Here is a 19,545-nt window from a genome sequence, read left to right as displayed (position 1 = left end):
AAGTGTGCATTTAACAAGCTCCCAGGTGATGGTGATGTTGCTTGCCTCTGGACAACACCAAAGTAGGCAACACTGACCTGGACAAGATCACAAGATCTCTCTTGTTCAAATGTTTTAATTAGCTGGGCTTACATTTCCAAAGCAGAAGATACGTGTAAAAGTTTCAGAAGGTGACATTTAACAATTAGCAGGAACACTGAATCTCATCCCCTTCTTTCAAGCTTTGTATGTTCTTCTATGCTTTTTTTTTAAAGTTTATTTGTTTATTTTGAGAGAGACAGCATGCCAGGGAGGGGCAGAGAGGATCCCAAGCACTGTCAGCACAGAGCCGGATGTGGGGCTCAAACTCACAAACCATGAGATCGTGACTTGAGCCCAAACCAAAAGTCAGACACTTAACCACTGAGCCATTCAGGGGCCCTCTTCTTTGCTTTTAGCCCTCAACTAGTAAGTACAAACTAGGGTTGGAATGTCGTTTAAAATAGTCTTCCAATCTGAGCGTCTCACATAAGAGGGTGAGAGGGAGGAAATACTAACCAAAATTTGGTCTAGAGGACTTTGTAAGTTGTTTTTAATGTCACAGAGACCAACATCTGTGATTTAATTTGTGAAAATGTCCATTTTCCCTATTAATTTAAAGATAACATCCTTATGAAACTTTCATTAAAAAACATTAAAATATTACACCTTATTTCTTATAGCAGTCAGTAATCTTAAAAGTTTCAAAAATTGCGACATCTTAAAAAAACAAATCTGTTTGTAGATACACGAACACCTAACATAGAAACCTAAAATCTAGGGGTGCCTGGGTGGCTCAGTTGGTTGAACGTCTGCCTCTTGATTTTGGTTTGGGTCGTGGTCCCAGGGTCCTGGGATTGAGCCCTGCGTTGGGCTCCATGCTGAGCATGAAGCCTGCTTGAGATTTTCTCTCTCTCTCCCTCTGCCCTTCAACCCCACTCCGACATTTTCTCTCTTTGAAATTAAAAAAAAAAAAAAGTGTCTAAAATCTAAAAACAATTGAACTATCCTATGTGTCTATTTAATAAGGGCCTCCCTGGCTGACCAATATGCATCCTGACCTCTGTTTGTTCCTTAGATGCATTTAGTGCACTTGATACAGGACCAGTTGTCCAGGCCTCCTGGAAAGCTGTCCCCTTCTGGAACATTCTATCTCTGTGCTCTGACCCAAAATGTGTGACTCTCTCAAATTTAATCTCATGTCTCAGTTCTTTTTTTTTTTTCAACGTTTATTTATTTTGGGGACAGAGAGAGACAGAGTATGAACGGGGGAGGGGCAGAGAGAGAGGGAGACACAGAATCGGAAACAGGCTCCAGGCTCTGAGCCATCAGCCCAGAGCCCGACGCGGGGCTCGAACTCACGGACCGCGAGATCGTGACCTGGCTGAAGTCGGACGCTTAACCGACTGCGCCACCCAGGCGCCCCTCATGTCTCAGTTCTTAGTGCATCTGATCGTAGCCCCTAGCTCCAAAAGCAAATAACGTTGGCAGCTTGGGACAGTCCCTAGAGCAGAGGGACAGATATGAGAGGCTGCAGGGGAAGGGCGGGGCAAGAGGGTGTGTCTGGGCAGACCCAGTAGGTACCTGAGGTCAGTTTACGTATAGGCACAAAGAAGTGACATTTAAACTCACTCAGGCACTCTCAATTAGACTCAAGTGCTCCCTTATTATAAAAATGTACACACAGAGGGGCACCCGGGTTGCTCAGTCAGTTAAGCATCCACATCCAACTTCGGCTTAGGTCATGATCTCACAGCCCGTGAGTTCGAGCCTCACTGACAGCTTGGAGCCTGGCGCCTGGTTCGGATTCTTATGTCTCCCTCTCTCTCTGCCCCTCCCCTGCTCACACTCTGTCTCTCTCTCTGTCTCTCTCTCTCCTTCAAAAAGAAAGAAACATTAAAAAAAATTTTTTTGAACGTACACATAGAAAAGAGCTATCTTCTACAGGAGGAAGCCATGAGAGATGGCACCTCACAAAGACGTAACTGAAAACGCAGTTCAGGTTTTATTGCAAAAATTCATTGCCTGACCAAGGGGCAGCCTCATAGGGTTGGGACTAGAGCGGAGCATGTTCTCAAAAGCAGAAGGAGTGCGTATAGAGAAAAAATACCATCCGTGAGATAATGGGTTGCATAGGGTAGCACCATAGACCTAGTTCTAAATGAGCAACATTCACAGACTTTCAGGGATGAGCGTGTCCGGCTTCGGCAGCTTTGGTGGCGAAGGGTTCCACCTACCCTAGCATTTCCCCCCCACATCTGAGGTGTTATATGGAGGCCCTCCTGTGGAAGGATTTCTCTCCATCCTTAAAAATTTCGGACCACACCGTGGCAATATCAAAGACGCGGTTTCCTACAAAATGCTGTATGACTGAAGTTACTGTCGTTTCCCCCAACCTTATAAAAGAGCTGCCTCATAAAAGAGCAGAGAGGATGACAAACCACAAGCAGGAACATCACGGACACCAACGTTTCAAGAACTGATCCCAGGCGGCATCGGGGTGGCTCAGTTGGTTAGGCGTCCGACTTTGGCTGAAGTCAGGATCTCACGGTTTGAGTTCAAGCCCGACATCAGGCTCCATACTGATGGTACAGAGCCTGCTTGGGATTCATTCTCATTCTCTCTCTCTCTCTGCCCCTTCTGTGTTCTCTCTCTTTCAAAAACAAATATATTAATTAAAAAAAAAGTTAAAGGGGCGCCTGGGTGGCGCAGTCGGTTAAGCATCCGACTTCAGCCAGGTCACGATCTCGCGGTCCGTGAGTTCGAGCCCCGCGTCGGGCTCTGGGCTGATGGCTCAGAGCCTGGAGCCTGTTTCTGATTCTGTGTCTCCCTCTCTCTCTGCCCCTCCCCCGTTCATGCTCTGTCTCTCTCTGTCCCAAAAATAAATAAACTTTAAAAAAAAAAAAAAAAAAAAGTTAAAAAAAAAAAAAAAGAATTGATCCCAGAACTATTTAGCGGGTATCTCTCTTAAAGTAAACTCAGTGTATCCAGTGTAATGATTTTACCATTATGGGGCATGTATTTGTCTCCCTCAATTTCACCTTTTCCTTCTTTTCCATCCTTCCCTCTCCATCCCCCACCCCACATGCTAACCCAGTGGACATTCAATAAATGGTGACTACCTACCAAAATCATGGTTCTAGGACTAATTATCTCTCTAACCGTAATTATGAATAATAGGAAAAATACAGTTCTACTTAAAAGTACATCAACTTCCATATAAATGGGAACATGCTACCAGTGTATAATCCTGAAAGAGTACTCCTACTCACAGACGGAGAGACTAGAAGAAGTACAAAAGCAACTGTGCACCTCTGCGAGATCTAATTCCATCGCCCGTGGAGAGGAGTTCAAAACACCCCACTTCTCCTGAACACTATGCCAGTGGGCACTTCTTGCCAACTTCCTGGCCAAACATGCCAGTGCTCTTGATTCTGCTTTCTACTAACAGCCTTAAAAACGTTATAGGCTCATTAGAGGCTTTTTGCGACAGCTCTTAATGACATGTAGCAGGGCAACCATCCTTGGCTTCACACAGGGCTCTCCTGGGAAGGGCTAACCCAGAAGCCTGCTGTCTCGATCCGAATGCTCTATGAGAAGCCAACGGTAAGCCCCTGAGTATCATCCTGCGTCAGCACTTTGAGGGCTTAGCACAAACTGGCTTACTGGGTCTTTTCGAGCGGTCTCGGGGATGTCGGGCGATGCAAACCATCCGAACGAAGTCTGTGTTTAAGCACCTCGCCACGTATCTGCTCCTTGCATGGTGATTTCGGTCTGAAATCATACTCTCTCGCGAGCCCCAATTCCTCCAGACCTTTGCCCTATTAACAACTTTTGAACACAGTACCCAGTACAGTAAGCATTTAACTTGCTGGTTGAATAAAATGATCGACCTAGATCTCATGATTGGTGATACAAATCTGCATGAAATAACTATGAGCCCTCACCTGATCCAGCCACCCTTGAGAAATACAGGCCGATATGGTCACAGGATCTGCCGAGCCGCTAATCGGAGAGCTCAGGAGGCATCGCTTATTTGGAGATGTTTTGATAACGTTCCCTGTATGGAGGTTGTCCCCCCTTCAGGTACACTGAAGGTTGAATGCAGGCTACTGGCACAATGTGACAAGTCTGACTGTGCCACGTGAGGCCAAAAACAGGTAGCTGTGCTATCATCTTGCCGTATATGTTGGTGGTGCAAGATATACAGTCATTTTAGGAATGTAAATTTTTTTTAAGTTTTTTTATTTTGAGAGAGAGAAAGAGAGACAGAGACAGAGAGACAGAGTGAGTGGGGAAGGGCACAGAGAGAAGGAGGGAGAGAGAATCCCAAGCAGGCTCCGCACCATCAGTGCAGAGCCCGACACAGGGCTCGAACTCACGAACCGTGAGATCGTGACCTCAGCCGAAATCAAGAGTCCGAAGCTCAACCGACTGAGCCACCCAGATGCCCCAGTCAGTTTAGGAATTTAACACACATGTTCGGGCATATATTAAATTTAAACTGCAGAAAGCTTAAAATCTCCAAAGCATCCTAAAAGTACAAAGACTCTTTTCGACATGGTATAAGTATTCGTTTTTTCAAAAATACTAAGGCTAAATGTTTCCACCTCCAGAATAGACTTCGACTTCCAGAAACAGGAGATGAGCCCTCCTTCACACTCTCTCCTTGCCCCTCTCCTCAGGAGGGGCAGCCAGGCAGGCCTGGAATTGAGAGACAAGGTGAGAGCTTTTTAAAAATGCTATTTATATAAATTTGCCACTATAACAATATATTAACAATTACTACTAGTAGTCTCCTTGCTTAAAAAGTTCATTTAACTCCTCCAGTGTTTAATTCTAAAGCTTAAAGGGGTTGCTGATTATCTCAGTGTTCCGTGCGTACACACACACACACACACACACACACCACACATACAAACACAGTGTACAAAACGTGGTCTTGATTCTCCTTTTAGTATCAAACTCTGATAAACAATCTTGCCAGTATCTTAATCAAAGTATTCTGCACTTTCACGTTGGATGCATGACCCAGAGTTTCAACATGAATAATGTTATGACTAAATAGTCTAGTCACCTGAAGTCACCCTTCTATGGCCCCCAATCTTGATTCCAAAATCTAAAAAAAACTTCTCGACAAACAAGAATTTTAAAGGCGGAAAAAACCCTAATGAGTGATCTGGGGACAGGGCGATATATTTACCACTGATCTTAATTACTACTTGACTGCGGACTGCCTTCACTGTCCTGTGAGCGTTCTCTTCCTCCCAGCCTAGGAGGTAGAGACCAGCCATCCTACAGTTGTGAGTCGTGAGGGAACCTGATATTCTTTATTCACCGAACAAAAACCTTATAACCTGATCCTGTGCTTTGGCCATAAATGCTGCCCGTGCAGCTGAGGCTTTCAGAGTGGCTCTGGAGAAAGGGAGGACACCCTGTCTGCCCCAGATCAGTTTACTCCACAACCAGAAAGGGCTCGCTTTGAAATAAGTATCCCCTGCTTGGGGGTTCAGGATTTATGCATCTGTACTTGCGTCCATGACAATTTTATTGCGTGTCCAGGAAACAGAGCAATTAAAGTGGTGCTCAGACAGGAGTCTAGCTTCTGAAAACCTAACATCTCCACTAAACAATACAGAATATGTTAAGATCCGGGCAGCCACATTTGATATAAAATTTTAATAGGTCGTACGTTGTGAATTACACACAGGTTTATATTCACTGAAGTCAACTGGCTATAGCCTGTGTCTTCCTGTGCTAGGCTGAAAAGAAGGGCCCAGACTAGGAAGGCTGGGATTTAAATAAGAGATATTAGATCCTTCTGTTCCCAGGCTGAAGCAGGGATTAGAATAACACATTTAAATACCTTAATGTTTTTAGCACAAAAAGCATTAATTCGATACTCTGCTTCCTTGAAATGCTTTATTAAAGCCCCCCAAACTCTCTCAGGAGTGTCTGCCTTCCTTGGGGTTAACATACATTTACTGTTCTCCACTGCAAATTTCACTAGTATTTCAAAACAGCGTGCCTGGCCTTTGCTGTGGGGATAGTGGGAACAGGAAATAGAACCGAGAGGAAAGCTGAGAAGGCTTTGAGTTTTGACATTTCAGAGCAAGCTTATAGCTCCTTCAGGGCCAACACATCATGAGCTCATGCACCACTAAAAATAAATGACGACCGAGATGCTTAATAGACTGATTTTAATTAGACCTGCCCTTCACCTGTCACCTGTCGCAAAGGTCACCAGATTACCAACCCGAGAAATAAGCCAAACTGTAACTATCTGTACCCCGGAAAAAGCGGGGCAGCCTGTGTGCCTCTTGACCTTGACCCCAGGCCTCATGCAAGCAACCGAGAGCCTTAAGAGCCACAGGGATGGCAGTGACCAGCACCACGTGCACCCACTCTCTCCAATCTGAAAATCTGGGAGTGGAATTTGTTGGGTAGAAATGCGGAGAAGTCAGACAAAACTCTTTTCTCCAAGAACCACACACCCCTTCTCAAACCTAAAGCCTGTATTTAATAAGCCACTAATTCTTGATCTCAATAGCGAGAAATGATCACGCTTTTCTGGGGGTACATTTGTCCAAATCCACAGAATTTACACCAAGAGTGAATTCTAATGTGCACAATGGACTCTGGGTAATAAGGACAGGTCAATGTAGTTCATCAGTTGTAACAAATGTACCATTGTCGGGACGGGGGTGGGGGGGGTGGGGGGGAGGCGCTGCATGTGTTGTAAATATCTCTGTACATTCCACTCCATTTTGCTGTGAACCTAAAATTGTTCCAGAAAATAAAGCCTATCGGGGGGAAGGAGGAAGGCAGCAGCATTCTACCGCTGCTAAAGCAGAATACGAAGATGAACGTGCTGGTTCTATAAATCCGCTGAAGTCCTGGAAAGTGGTCGAGAATGATCGACAGACACCAGGCAGATGGGGCAGGAGCGACCATGGGCCTCGTAACCAACCACGTGCGGGTCTGCATAAAGAGAGAACGTGAGCCCAGGACGCTGCGCACCGACAGGAGAAATCAACTGTAGCAGCCAAGTCTAAGAGTAATAAACCTGACCTACTGCAAGTTTAATTTGTGACTTGCTCTCCTAACTGACTCAACACTGGCAGAACAACACTTCTTTGGACAAAGTCTGGTCTGGAATACAGTTTGCCGTGTGGCACTTCATCTCCATAATTAGGCTATGAGCTACCTGGTCTTAGGGATTTCTTTTACTCATCTTTAAAACCCGTGGCACCAAATACAATAGGTAACAAATGCCTGTTGAATTACCCATTTTTAAATGATTGCTTTTGGACTTCAAACACAGCTCTCCTTGTGCTTATTCTTCATTTTAATTGTTTCCAATTCATGTTCAAGAACACACTTATCATACTAAATAATGATCATCTTTCAGTTTTGATCAAAGAAAAAAGAAAGATGAAAGTGACTTGTTCGTTACAACACCTGTTCAGAGAAGCCCAAATCTCAACCTTCGAGTCCACCTGGTAGCTATACTTTTCAGAGACAATTAATACACCAACAACCACATTAATCAGGTTACCACCTCGTCTAAGAAACAGCCACCACCTGAAAGTCCAGTTTGCCATTTATGTGGTTCGATAGGCGGGGTCAGCGCTACCAACATCTGCCCCGTCCACCTTGGCTGGCAGCTGCAGTGGACAAGCGAGAAAGATCAATGCTGCTGTCAGGGCGGAGGGCCTGATGCTGAGCTTGGCGAGGAGATCAAGACCAGAGCCAGCTACATACATGCCCACTCGGACCAGGGCTGTGGCCAGGGGGGAGTTTAGGATGAAGAAGATTCCAGCCAGGAGACCTGAGGAGTCGAGGAAAGGTACCAGGAGCGCATTCAGCAAGGGCTCTCGTCCCCTAAAAAGCTAGAAATACAAAGGAGATGGCGAGAAATGCTTAAATCTTGCAATCATACCCACCTTCCAGCTAAAATGGGAGTCATCAACCGAACGCAGCCTCAGATAAGGGAGTTTGATATAAGAGGTTGAGAGAGAGGGAGAGAGAGAGAGAGAGAAAGCAAGCGGGGAGGGGGCAGAGGGAGAGAGAGAATCTTAAGCAGGCTCCAGGCTCAGCACAGAGCTTGACGTGTAGGTTGGGGCTCCAACCTACAACCTTGGGATCATGACCTGAGCCAAAACCAAGGGTCGGACGCTGAACTGACTGAGCCACCCAGGTGCCTTTTTAAAAATCATATGGCCCACACTCAGAGTGGTACAAGGCCCAGAACCAGATTCCGTGACCCGAGGTCCGAGGTGATAATAACTTACATGTGGGGAAAATTCCATCCTTCTTCCAACAGCTCCCACCCTCCCCATCCCTTGGAGAGTCTGTTCACGCCCAGGGTTTCAGAGTGCTCGTTGTTCACACCGTGGGGAGGGGAGGACACAGGTGATGGCCCCGCGTGACCACACGAACCAGGAGGAATAAGGGGGAAGGCTTCGAGTGGGAGGGCCCCCCAGAGAGGGGCATAAATGGGATTCTTGCCTCTTCTCATCTAGGCAGGCAGCCTCTCCAGTTTTTCTCTCTCCTCCGTGACCAACAATGAGGATTTCTAATGTTTCTTAGGCTCTGAGACTTACGCTTTTTTTTTTTTTTTAATGGAACGCGTCACAAATTTGTGTGTCATCCCCAGAAGGGATCATGCGAAGCTTCTCTTCATTTTTCCAATTTTAGTATATGTGCTGCCAAAGCGAGCACTAAAACCTATACTTTCAAGTTGGAAGCAAAAATGGTATCTTATGGGGCGCCTGGGTGGCGCAGTCGGTTAAGCGTCCGACTTCAGCCAGGTCACGATCTCGCGGTCCGTGAGTTCGAGCCCCGCGTCGGGCTCTGGGCTGATGGCTCAGAGCCTGGAGCCTGTTTCCAATTCTGTGTCTCCCTCTCTCTCTGCCCCTCCCCCGTTCATGCTCTGTCTCTCTCTGTCCCAAAAATAAATAAACGTTGAAAAAAAATTAAAAAAAAAATGATATCTTATTATTATTTCATTTATAGTGATAATAATAAAAGACCAGCCACAAGTGCTGATTGAACACACGGTACTTAGCCATCCGTGACCGAGCTAGTGTAATCCTTGCTGCGACTCTGAGGAGTTGGCAGTGTCATCCTGACCAACTCAAGGTTGAGAAAACTAGGCCAGGGAGGCTGGCACACTGTGCCCAAGGTCACAAAGCCTGACCCAAGACAGGACGTGACCACAGCCGTCGCACTCCAGGGTCTGCCCGCTCAGCCACTCAGCCATGCGCCCGGCTGCTGTGCACACACCCACTCGGGAAGTGTCCCACACTTCCGCTGAGCAATCCGGCCAGGCCGGGCTGGGGGACGGGCACGGATCATCTACTCCCAGCACGGTGAGAGCCCCACGAGGTTACCCGATCCGGATTCTCGGTTCTCTGCTTTCAATTTGAGGGAGTCACCCCTGCCATGTGTCTCACAGAAGAGTCACAAAGACCAAAGGAACGCTATCGGTGGGTAAGCATTTTGAAAGACGGGGAAAACCCCGATCTTAGCTTCTTCCTGACTCTTGGATTAAGTGCCAGCCACCCCTCACCACCTCTCCATTGAGGATGCCATCCAGGCTCCACGCTAGTCCTGGCTGGGAAGGTCCTCCCCTAAGTTCCTGACTTCAGGGCCTCCGGCGTTTCAGGGTGGAGGTGGGATGAGAAACAGCAGGGAAGAAAATTTTGGCTGATGTGTCCTTACTTGAATTTACCACCCCCCGCCTTAACGTCCTGTATCTGATTGCTTTCATGTATAATTTTACCTAATTTCTTTGTATGCCGACCCGTTAAATTGCATAATAATTCACTCCACTATCCAGACATACTGACTGCGAACGTATGTAAACACAAATAAGATTGTGCGTTCTTGCAGGATAAAGATTACGTCTTCCGTTTTTAACCGTCCATACACCCAAAGCGTTTGGCACGCAGGGTCCACTGCCAAGTTTACCTCCACGGGTCACATTGCAGAAATAACAGAAGCAGTTCTGCTAGATGCTGCGGAGGGAAATGGAGCCCATGGAGGTTTGGGGCAGGCAACGCATGGGAACAAAGAACAAACGAGGGTCAGCACACCTCCCTCCATAGCTCTGTCTCTCGGTGCAGTCGTGAGTCACAGTGGGGAAAGCCTGCCTCAGAAGATGGAACTGTAATCATATCAGAGTTTTCTTGAATGATTAGGACTGTGCGATCAGCTTAGTCTGTCCTCTTGCCTTAAAATCATGTCAGCTGCTCACTAGAACACGGTATAAACTCAAAAGACGCGTAGCTGTCACAAGGATGCTCTCCCCCTCGAGCAGGATCAAACGTGGGAGTATGACTCTTTCTCATTCGTGTACTAGAAATAGTTTTTCCGCTTACTCTGGTTTCCCAAAATGAAACAAAACAGCAAATAGCCCAACAGGAATGTAATTAATAAAACGGGAGTCTAGAATCCATTTTACTCTTCCCAAAGAAAAAGGACAAAAAACGGTAGAAGACAAATTTCAAAGAAGCCTCATTATGTCAAATAATACCAGTGAACAGGGGCGCCTGGGTGGCGCAGTCGGTTAAGCGTCCGACTTCAGCCAGGTCACGATCTCGCGGTCCGTGAGTTCGAGCCCCACGTCGGGCTCTGGGCTGATGGCTCAGAGCCTGGAGCCTGTTTCCAATTCTGTGTCTCCCTCTCTCTCTGCCCTTCCCCCGTTCATGCTGTGTCTCTCTCTGTCCCAAAAATAAATAAACGTTGAAAAAAAAAAAAATAATACCAGTGAACAAGTCAAAAACAGGAATGCCCCCTCCAACACATGACCATTTTCAGTTAACCTAAAAATCCCAATGAAATCTAATTACGTATTCTCTTACGTCACAGGTGATCTGTTGTTATGGTAAAAAATAAAATCTCAAAAGCACTTTATCTCTGAAATGATGACAAAATAATACAAAAATTAAATTAAAACAAATTTGTTAATATTTGATCTTAACAAATTAAAAAACATTTTTTTAATGTTTTTATTTATTTTTGAGACAGAGAGAGACAGAGCACGAGCAGGGGAGGGGCAGAGAGGGAGGGAGACACGGAATCTGAAGCAGGCTCCAGGCTCTGAGCTGTCAGCCCAGAGCCCGATGCAGGGCTCGAACTCACAGACTGTGAGATGATGACCTGAGCTGAAGTTGAACGCTTAACCGACTAAGCCACCCAGGTGCCCCAGATCCCAACAAATTTTAAAGCTAGGACCTCTTTGCCTACTTTTTGACATCAGACAATTCTCCAGGACACTTACTTAACCCAGGACTTTATTGAGCTCCAAACTTGCAAGTGAAATTATCTTAAAATTGAAGAGACTAATTTTTACTCAAAGAAAAATATTTTTCAACATTATTGAAAAGACAGTTTTGACTGATTTTAAGAAGCTAGCTACAGTGGGGCGCCTGGGTGGCGCAGTCTTAAGGTTAAGCATCCGACTTCAGCCAGGTCACGATCTCGCGGTCCGTGAGTTCGAGCCCCGCGTCAGGCTCTGGGCTGATGGCTCAGAGCCTGGAGCCTGTTTCTGATTCTGTGTCTCCCTCTCTCTCTGCCCCTCCCCCGTTCATGCTCTGTCTCTCTCTGTCCCAAAAATAAATAAACGGAGAAAAAAAAATTTTTAAAAAAAGAAGCTAGCTACAGCCCATTAAATCATATTAGTAAAAGCTTAAAAAAAAATCACGTAGGGTTTTTCCATTTGAAATGTTTAAAGTTGAAATTTTCCTAAGGAGCAGATAGAGAAGGCCACAGCTTCCTGGAAAGATAACAGCCTTATGGGCCTGGACACTGACCATGACAGTGAGCACACTCTGTGTGACTTGCTCTCTGATAATCTCATCAGTAACAAAGCAGAGGCCAGGGCCAGTGAGTTTAGTAAGCCACCAATACTCTTGGCCAGTTTTCTTTCTACATTCTGGAACTCCCTATCAGCTGGTAATGAAGTTCAGGTCGTCAACAGAATAAAGAAAACTATTTTAAGCAATCCAGCCACACAGAGTGCGGCAAACTAGTCAACCGATAAAAATGCACGGGGCAAATTAAGTCAGATTTGTAATGACAGCCTCACGCTTTTGGGGTGCTACGGCGATCAGGTGGGGCTATCAATGCTGACGGAGTCAAACGGTACTGCTCTTGGAATAAGTGGTACACACGTGATGCTAAGTGCAAGGGAAACGATTTCTTTTCAAGTCCCCGAGTGAATGAAGGAGAGAAAACTATGCAGGACACTTGGCTTAACACACTTGAATGGCAATCAGGAAATAGCCCCTCTCTATTTCTTCCAGATGCTATGTTCACTAAGGAAGCCGACTTTTCCTTAACTCTGGGAGCTAAATTTTGACACAGGTGCTGTTTCTTTTTGTGCACACCCACCCACCAAGCACCGTGGCAGAGGAGACCCTTCCCACAGGCAGGGAGATGCTTCGCTGCAGGACATCCCCAGCCTCTCGTGGGGTTGCCAGTATTTTTGACAACACGTGTCCCAAACAGAAGCTAGGAAACCTCATTACAGACAGGGCAGGACCATCCCTCTACGCCGAGGATAACGTTTCCTCTGCGATCCCACCCCCCCACGGAGGCCAGCACCACCCTCGCTGCTTTGCAACGTACCCCAACGTGTGCCAGTGTTCTTTCTACGTTCTGGAACTCTTTATCGGCTGGTAGTGAAGGCTCGTGGCTGGCACTCACACAATAGCTGTGGACACTCTTACCCCACCTGGAACGAGTCTCCAAATTTACAGCTACGTAAACTTGCTACGTAAACTGCTCTAAAAGGCCGAGCGTCGCATTCATTAAAGGGAATGGGAAGCGAATAACCACACAACCAGAGTGTCTGGCCAACATTCATACGAATCAGCACCGAGCTGGGTGCTGAATAAGCGAAAAAGGGTTTTCGAAATGTGTATGGGTTGAGCCAAAGGCAGCTGTGGGGCCACGCCCCTCGAGTGTTATCACTCGGTTTGCAAGTCCCAACGTGCATCATACAGGTCTGTTTGTGACGCCACTTGCCAGGGCTTCGTGGCCCAGATGGCGTTCTTATACCTGCTGCGGCCAGTCCTGTAAGCTCCAGCAGGAAACCTAAGACCTATTCATGCACCACTCCAGCCAGGTGTACTTGAGCTGAGGGCTGCTGGAGCCTAACAGAGCAGCCAAAGACACAGTGGAGGGTGGTGAGCCAGTAAAAAAACAAACAAACAACAACAACAACAAAAAAAACACACACCCACAGAGGTCTTTCTCTTAGTTCTGAGAGAACCGGAGGAGATGGTGGGCAGATCCGACAAAAGAGCAGTTCAGGAGAAGGGAAGGGAACAGTGTGAACAGAGTTTGTCAAAAACTAAACACACTACGGATATACAAGTTGATGCGGAGGTAAATAAGCACCCTGATATACTATCGACGTGCATGTGTATAACTCCGTTTGACTTCTGAACGGGCAACTCCACTGCAAGAATTTATGCTAAGAAAGGAACGGATCAGGAGACAAGGTGATAGCCCTCAGACAGCCCGAGAGCATCGTCTGTAAGCCCCATGCCGTTAGGAACGCAGACCTCTCGGGCTCTGGGCTGGGAGCTCAGAGCCTGGAGTCTGCTTTGGATTCTGTGGCTCCCTCGCTCTCTCTGCCCCTCCCCCACTCGTGCTCTGCCTCTGTCTCTCAAAAATGAATAAACGTTAAGAAAAAATTTTTAAAAAGAGAATGCTGAAGATCTCAACTGTGTCCACATGGAACACGGGCATACATCCACTGTGTACTACTGAACGAAGACAGCAAGCTGGGCGACTGCAGGTGCAGTGGCATCCAGTTTGGGGCGTGCACTATTAAACGGACATACACATGTACACGCAGAGATACAGTTGTAGGAGGAAGTAAGTTAGAAAGTGGTTATCGCTGACAAGAATGGATTTAGGTGAATTATTCCTGCATTTTTGTTCTCTCCGGTTCACGTCAGAAACGTGTACTACTCTTACGATGAAAAAGCACATAAGTTCTTAAGAACAAAAGCTGATTAAATGCCCCCGGAGACCTTCCTCAATTGAACTCCTCCCTGAAGGCTTTTGTAACCACCTTTGCCTTTGACTGTAGCCATTTGAGTGATATTACACTGCAAGATATTTATAGACTCACAGAGCTACCTCTCAACGTTCTAAACACCAAAGCGTACAGAAAAAGAAAGAAGATGCTGACGTTTCTTCGCACCGTGCCTCTAGCCCTCTCATTAAAGGCACCATCCAGCCTCACTAAACATCTGTTGATGAGGCTGAATTCAAAATAAGCCAAGGGCGTGGGATTACCTTAGTTACCTTCAAATAAATCCCGAGAAGGTTGTAGGAGAAAGAGGCCCCCTCCCGCACCCCCCGCCCCCCGCCAAATAAATCACATTTACACGGTGAGGTAAATTTCACCAGAAAAATGTGCAGTTTGTACCCTGAGGACAGCAGTGCTGGCTGGGAGCTCACCGGCACCCCTATAGACAGTGTGCCCAAGCCCCGTTTCAGTTTTCCAGGATGCTGTGGAATAGTCCAAAAACGCACTTCAACTTTAGACCCTGGACAAACGGAACAAATTCTCAGTTTTCAAAAACAGATCTGTTGCAGCTACGTTACTTTACCGAACTACCAACGTAATCCCAAAAGGACTTCTATGTTTTTCCAGAGCAACTCGTTCAAAACAGAAATTTTCAGGAGCTCTTTACATGCAAATAATTATTTTTAAAGCAAACTTAGACGTCACCGATCAGAAATGAAGAAGACAATGTACCGTTATCTCAAGTAATTCTTCTTCTCAATAATGACCAGAACTTCCCCCTTTTAATTTCCTTTTCATTTTTAAAGAAAATCTGAAGAAACACCATGGGTTTATTGCCCCCCCCCCCACCCCAACTCCTGTCTACCCCACAGCCTTGCTGTGTGCATAAGGCCAATCTTTTTACTGCACTTTCTTGAATTCCTCAGGGTTCCCCTCCAGGAAGAAGCCTAAGTTTAGTAGATCACCATTCCAGATCACATTTTAGGAGGTGATGAGTACACGTCCATTAACTTTGTGGTGATGGTTTCATGGGTATTTGTGTTTGTCCAAACTCACCAAATTGTACACACCAAGCACCTGCCGTTTTTGCATATCCATTATACCTCCACAAAACTGCTAAAACCATGTAATAGTAATGGACCCTGAGGGGAGCATTAGGTCTATATCTAGAATTGTCTGTTTTCCTCTGTATGCCTGGTTTTATTTTTATTTTCTGGTTTTTTTGAGTCTCTTCCATATTTGGGCTGCAAAGTTAATGTTTCAGACACATAATTTCCCCTTTATTTCTCTGAACTCAGACCACTATATTAAATTACAATAAATTTCTTTAAAAAAAAAGTTTCCTGACCACCGCGTGCCTCACGGAGCTCCTTTCCAGACACTGCCTCCCTGACAACACCCATGCCCCACCTTACCCCGCCCCCCCACCTATGGTCTTACTGCCCTGCTTTTCCTGACAAATCTTCTCCTCCAACTCCCTGTCTCCCCCCACCCCCCCCCCCACTACCTTCCACTCATTTTGAAGACCAGCTTCAACGTCATCTCCTTGGGAGAGGACCCACCCTCTCGACCTAACCTAGAGCCCCCTGGTCAATCCCTCAATCGGCACATATACCTCATCACCCTGAAATGACTTATATATGTGTCTTTCTCAAGGGACTAATTCCTGGAAAGCAAAGACTATTTTCTTTTGGATCTTGGCACCTAGTACAATGCTTGGCACAAAGAGTGCCAATGATAATAAGAGTATCGACTTCTGTCTAATGGGGAAAAAAAACCCAACTACAATTTTAATAAGAACCGCTCTTATTTTTTTATTTTTGAGAGAGAGTGTGCCCATGGGAGAGGGGCGGGGGGGGGGGTGGGGAGGGAGGGAGAGAGGGAGGGAATCCTAAGTAGGCTCCACACTGAGCGTGGGATCCCAATCTGGGGATCATGATCTGAGCCAAAATCAAGAGTCAGATGCTCAACCGCCTGAGCCACCCACATGCCCCAAAGAACTGCTCTGTATTACAGATGATGACTTCTGTCTCAGTTGGTAGTGTAATTTCATCGTCCTTTGACGACAAACGCTGGTTATGACACATATGTTAGATTTCAAACTTCATAGGAATGTTGGCATGGGACCAAACTGGGTTTCCTTATTTTGATTTCCACGTATCGAGATCGAAATGCCTCTGGTATGAATGTGCGGTGATGACGGTAGGAGTGGCTCTTCGCAAATACTAAGGACGTTAAAACAAAAGGAGGAGAAAAAACATTTTGGAAATGCTACAACCCAAACCAGAATAGCCGCTAATACAAACGGGCCTCTTCCCAAACGTAAGCGGGTCACAAGTCATGGCTCACCTCAAAGCGGCCGCAACGATACTGTTTACTCTCCATTTGGGGCTTAAAAGCATTTTCGTTGATGAACAGGCCCTGAAGCAGAAACATCTAAACCCATGCTAATGCCCAGCAGAGCAGTAACTCCTTTTGATTAATTTACCAGCACTGAAAGCACAAGAAAGAGATCAAACCGCGTTCTGTACTAAACAATTACACAAGCCGCCGGTGCCTCCAGGATGGTGCATGTCAGGATGAAAGCTGGATGGGGTCGAATGAAAAAGCAACAAATATCTTACGTTGATTAATGCTTGTAGGATTTTTTCCCCTTAAATGTCAAAACATTTCATTCAATGGTCAAACCGAAGAGTGTATGTAACATTTAAAACGGAAAAAAGTTCCAAAAGCTTAAAGAAATTCAGACGTGTAGTGAGGAGAAAAATCAGGTTGGTTCTTAGGAACCTTCAAAACAATTGGGCAGAACTCTGACCAGTCTGCTGAAAAATCTTCCACGTGAAATAACATGGGGAAAAATCCTATCACCTCCTTTCACTGAAAAATAATTTCTCTACTATGAGTGGATTTTCTTGATTGAGATTAGTCTATTCACAATGTTCAATAATACCATCTATCTAGACTGTCATGAAAACAGAGCCAACATCTAGTACAAGTGTATCTCTACTTAATTTTTTTTAATGTTTATTTATTTTGAGAGGTGGAGGGCAGCGAGGGGAGAGGCAGAGAGAGAAGGAGAGAGAGAATCCCAAGCATCAGAAGGGCTCGAACTTGAGAACCAGGAGATCATGACCTGAGCCGAAACCAAGAGTCGCACGCTTAATCGCTTAACCAAGTGAGCCACCCAGGCGCCCCTCTCCTTAATTTTTTTAAGTTGGAATTTAAGCCGAACTGACTCTCAAATCAGAATGAACTACAAACATGTTAGTAGCTAACTCTCAGGTTTTCTGAACTATTAGCTCAATCCATTTTAAAAACCCAATGAATCTCTTTAGAATAAACAAAACTAATTTATTTGTAGGGAAATATCTGAACCAAGCCAGCTAAAAATGTCAGCTTGCTGAAAAGTCACAATTTTATAATTTTATAAAATTAAAATGGAATCACTTCATGTTTTTAAACTCTTATGTGGAAGCACCACAAACGTTTGGAAATACAAACCCGAGAACGGACTCTTCTACTGACCTTCCCATAGTTCATGAAGATCTACGGGCCCAAAGAGCACGGCCACACAGGCACATTTTCCCAAACATTCTGGCCCTAATGGGCTCTGATCCCTCATTACTGCTCATGGATAGAATAAACGGGTTGTAGAGGAGGCAAATGTAAGTTTCTACCGATTCCCATTTCTGATCTCTTATATGTGTACAGAAAAACAAAAACTGCCATCTTAAGTCTTCTCAAAGATGGTAACATCCTCCCTTGTTAAAAAAAAAAAAAAAAAAAAAAAAAAAGACTGAAAAAACTCCTGGGTGAGATCAGGAAACACAAGGAAGAAGGTTCTCATTTTACAAGGGAAGCAGAGGACCTTAGCACAGAATGAACAGGACCCTCAGTGGGCGCCGGGACGCCCCCCGCTGGAACTAAACGCACCCGAGCTAAGGAACTTTGGTCACAGGGGTATCTAGAAAGCACAGGCAGAAAAGCTGGGGGTGACACCACGATGTTGAAGTACAGAATTAAGAAATACATATGAATTATTCCAGTCGTTTTGACTCTGGTTGTGTAAAAAAAAAAAAAAAAAAAAATCCTTTCACTCTGACCTGTTTATACAGCTTAGTCTTAAATGCACTTCTTTCTAAAAATTTTTTTAACGTTTATTTATTTTTGAGACAGAGAGAGACAGAGCACGAACGGGGGAGGGTCAGAGAGAGAGGGAGACACAGAATCTGAAACAGGCTCCAGGCTCTGAGCTGTCAGCACAGAGCCCGACGCGGGGCTCGAACTCACGGACCAGGAGATCATGACCTGAGCCGAAGTCGGCCGTTTAACCCACTGAGCCACCCAGGCGCCCCTAAATGCACTTCTTCCTAAATAAATATCCTTCAACTGGAAGGGGTCAGAATTTTAGCTATTGAGGAAATGTTTTGCTGCTATTGTTATCGAGGCATACGTAACATCTGTCCAAGAGTAAGGATGTGCTGGTAAAGTTTCCTTTCAGTACCTGATCATCAGCCCTCCAGTGAACGAGCAAGGAACATTCTAGACTCAACCTGGGTTAACCGTTTTTCTAACTAACGAAAAGAGTTGCATAAATATTTTGGCACCTATAGTGCACAAAGTGACCTTAAACATTTCCCTTAAAAAAAGATATTGTTATGTGTACAAAAAGGGACCATAAAAAGTCTGAGCTGAAACTCAAGTTAAAAAAAAAAAATTTTTTTTTAATGTTTGTTTATTTTTGAGAGAGAGAGAGAGAGGGAGAGAGGAATAGAGAGAGAGAGAAAGAGAGAGGGATAACACAAATAGGGGAGGGGCAGAGAGAAGGAGACACAGAATCTGAGGCAGGCTCCAGGCTCTGAGCTGTCAGCACAGAGCCCGACGCGGGGCTTGAACTCTCGGACCGCGAGATGATGACCTGAGCCGAAGTTGGATGCCTGACCAACCGAGCCACCCAGGTGCCCCTGAAATTCAAATTCTTTTAACAGCTTCGTTACTTTATTTTCCCTTCTCATTTCCCAAGTCAAATAACCAAGGAAGACGCCCACGACCTGCCATCCATTCTGCATTAAGTTTATGTCCGTATGCAAATCCCTGAACGCGCTAAACAAGTCTTCTGTGTTGTCACTGGAGCTTCTGTTTTTAGGTTTTTAGTCTTGAGTGGGCTTTACCCTTAGCTCATGGAGAATGACACAGAGAATGTCGCTGAGCTTGGCACCTGCAGCTAGAAAAATAAGGAGTACGGATTACACTACCTGGGTTTTTTTTTTTTTAATTTTTTTAATTTTTTTTAATGTTTATTTATTTTTGAGACAGAGGGAGACAGAGCATGAATGGGGGAGGGTCAGAGAGAGGGAGACACAGAATCTGAAACAGGCTCCAGGCTCCGAGTTGTCAGCACAGAGCCCGACGCGGGGCTCGAACTCACGGACCGCGAGATCGTGACCTGAGCGGAAGTCGGCCGCTTAACCGAC

General features: G+C 45.5%; 1 protein-coding gene and 1 non-coding gene across 13 annotated transcripts in view; both read right to left on the bottom strand.

The window, feature by feature from the left end:
* Nucleotides 1–19,545, bottom strand: part of ATP8A2 (ATPase phospholipid transporting 8A2) — a 641,066-nt gene that overhangs the window by 267,439 nt on the left and 354,082 nt on the right. The gene's annotated exons all lie outside the window — the stretch shown is intronic.
* On the bottom strand, nucleotides 8,637–8,742 carry LOC123581963. The gene has a single exon (XR_006704112.1). It is a non-coding gene; the product is annotated as a U6 spliceosomal RNA (small nuclear RNA).

Source organism: Leopardus geoffroyi, chromosome A1 (genome assembly GCF_018350155.1).
Source record: "Leopardus geoffroyi isolate Oge1 chromosome A1, O.geoffroyi_Oge1_pat1.0, whole genome shotgun sequence".
NCBI classification, from domain to species: domain Eukaryota; kingdom Metazoa; phylum Chordata; class Mammalia; order Carnivora; family Felidae; genus Leopardus; species Leopardus geoffroyi.
The sequence above is the reverse complement of the archived record's forward strand: the minus strand, read 5'-3'. Positions and strand labels throughout refer to the sequence as shown.